The sequence below is a fragment of the Nuphar pumila genome, chromosome 4 (assembly GCF_984573655.1).
Source record: "Nuphar pumila chromosome 4, dmNupPumi1.hap1.1, whole genome shotgun sequence".
NCBI classification, from domain to species: domain Eukaryota; kingdom Viridiplantae; phylum Streptophyta; class Magnoliopsida; order Nymphaeales; family Nymphaeaceae; genus Nuphar; species Nuphar pumila.
Window position 1 is genome coordinate 140,606,924 of NC_143252.1, and position 2,746 is coordinate 140,609,669.

General features: G+C 53.1%; 1 pseudogene; it reads right to left on the bottom strand.

Moving 5' to 3' along the window:
* Positions 1–283: 283 nt before the first annotated feature.
* On the bottom strand, positions 284–1,806 carry LOC149841340 (U-box domain-containing protein 21 pseudogene; annotated as a pseudogene).
* Between the last annotated feature and the right edge of the window lie 940 nt (positions 1,807–2,746).

Sequence of the window (2,746 nt, forward strand, 5' to 3'; positions counted from 1 at the left end):
CATTTCATATCCCTATAAATATAAGCATCCTCGAGAAAAAAATATGCAGGCAAACATGTAAAGAAAACCCCCAGTAAGGGGTTTCACGTGTATCCAAGTTCAAAAAATTCATAAAATGAAACCCCTTCAAGGGGGTCCCAAACATTTATCAAGTGTAATATGCAAGTTTATCTGTACATTTCTCCCTCCAACTACCTGTCCAAACGTTTTTTTTCTCTGTAAATTCTCCAAATTACATCTCTCTCTCTCTCAGTGCTCTCACACACACACACACACACACACATTCCAACACAAACAAATGTGCAATACAATAAATCCTCCAGCCATGAAAAACAGGCGATGGCTCCCAGTAAAACGAAGAGAACACTCGTTACCTCAAGCCGGCCGCTTGAGATACTTGAAGTCGCCAGAGTCCACACACTCGAACCTGTCCCTGTGCGCGTTCATCATCCTAAGGAGGTCGGTGGCCTTGGCCTTGGTGGTCTCACTGCAACCCACCTGCAGCAGCAGCAGCACCTTCTGGAATGCCCCCACCGAGAGGGCCTCCACCACCACGCACTCGTCCCTCGCCCCCCTGCACAGCCACCACAATACCGACACCGCCAGCTCTGTCGTCAGCTCCGACACCCGGAGCATCTTCTTCACCACGACGGGCACGGCCAGCGCATGCCCGTACGCCCGATCCCTCCCCTCCTTGGTCGAGCACGCGAGGTCCAGTACCGCCAGCGCCTTCTCGGACACGCTTCCCTCGGAGTCGGGCAGGATCTCCAGGAGCACCGGCACGAGACCCGATTCAACGACCCAGAAACCGATCCGATCGCTCGCGGACGCCATCCGGAGGATGGCCTCCAGCGACGCCTTCGTCGCCGCAGGGCAGATCGGGTCCTGGACCAGCCTCACGAGGCCCGCCGCAAGCCCAGGCGTCGCTTCTAGAATCTTCCGATTATCTCCTTCCAGAATCTTCTCCACGTCCCTCAGGACCTCCCTCAGCACCGACGCCGCGTTCCCCCTCCCTTCCAGGCTCCCTCCCCGCAACACCCCGGCCAGCCGACGCATGCACGCCCGCGTCCACACGTGCGATCGCGCCTCCGCGTCGAGCGGCGCCAGCCCCACCATTGCAGCGATGACGGCCTCCACCGCCGCGGTCACTTCCGGTTCCGACTCCGAGTCCGCGAACCGCTCGCTGAGGGCCGCAAGAGCGGCCGAGAGAGCGGCTCCCGCCCCCGCTCCGGCCACGCACCTTCTGTTCTTTTCGCTCTCCTTCGCCAACAGCCGGATCCTGTCCACGGCGGCCGCGCAGGACGCGGGGCTGCCTCGCCGGCTCGCGGACTCGATCTGCGAGAGGATCTCGGCGACCTGGGACCGAGTCGCCGGGATCCGCGGCGTCGGAATCCGCTCGATCCCTGAGTCGTGGTTCTCGACGCACCAGCTCTGAATCATCCGGCGGACCGCGTGGTTCGGGATGAGGTCCGCGCTCTGCAGCGGCTGCTTGGTGACCGGGCAGGTGAGGTTCCCGGCATCAAGCCACGTCTCGATGCTCTTCCGGTCGTAGGTGATCCCGGTGCTGAGCGTCACCGGGTCCTTCATGAGCTCCAGCGAGATCGGGCACCGGAAAACAGTCGGTATCACGATCTCGGCGTCCTCCAGAGCTGCCGGCCTCGACCTTCCGTCCGCCTTATCGCCGGATTTCCTCCTCCGGGATTCCATGCGGACTCTCCACGACGCGATCATCGACGATGTTGATGAGTTGATCAATTCGGATACGAAGCTTTATCTACAATCTGAATTTGAGTTGGTTTGGTTTCGACTTTCGACTTTTGGTTGGTTCCCGTTTCCCTTTTATACAGCGGCCAAACCTCGGGACAGACGCGGGAGGAGAAAAGCATGAGATCAATAATTACCAAAATAATCCTAAAATTTAAATATATACCGGTCAAACCCTTTCTTTGAATGATTTTCGGCTTCGTAAAAGACCGAAATACGAAGCAGGCTGGGTATTTTATTTAACTATTGGGGGTGGTTAATAAAAAATTAAAACCTATCTCAATCTTAGTTTGACCTTGGCTTATCAAAAGCTTTTTCAGACTTAAAAACAGTCAAATTCACGAACCAAGATCAAAAAATGGTGACCAATTTCAATAAGTGAACGAACTAAGCACAAGGCACGCCAGGCTTGAGTCGATTTTAGTTAAGACCCCTCGAGTAGCTGAAGTTCTAAATGGTTCTTCGCCGCTGAGTTTATTCAATCATTCCATAATTAAAAGAGAGATTGAGCTTGATATTAATCTCTTAAATCGATGTTAATGGACTGGATCTTTTTTGGCCGGAGCCCCAAGTTGGTTTGCAAACCAAGACTTGACCATATAAAAAGCTTGGCTGAACTCACCTTGACGATGGGTTTCCACTTTTGACTGGGGTATTTGTTGAGGGTGATTGTGTAATTTTGCCTGAATGAAATGGACCGTCAGAGAAACGAAAACCGAAAGGGGTATTTTGCTTGAACATTGACCGTTGAAAGTTTGAACGTGTTGGTTTCTTTTGAAATATGAGTAACGGTTAACTCGAAGCCCAGACAAACACACGGTTTGACCAAGGCAAAGTACACCGGTCCCTTGATTGTGACTTGGTTGTGCTGTGAATTGGGTCTGTCTCCAACTTCGACCAGGATCATTTTAGACCGGATCTACCCCTTAATTAGGGTCCGGTAATGGATTCAGATCGTGAGAGAACAGGTGAAATATCTTGA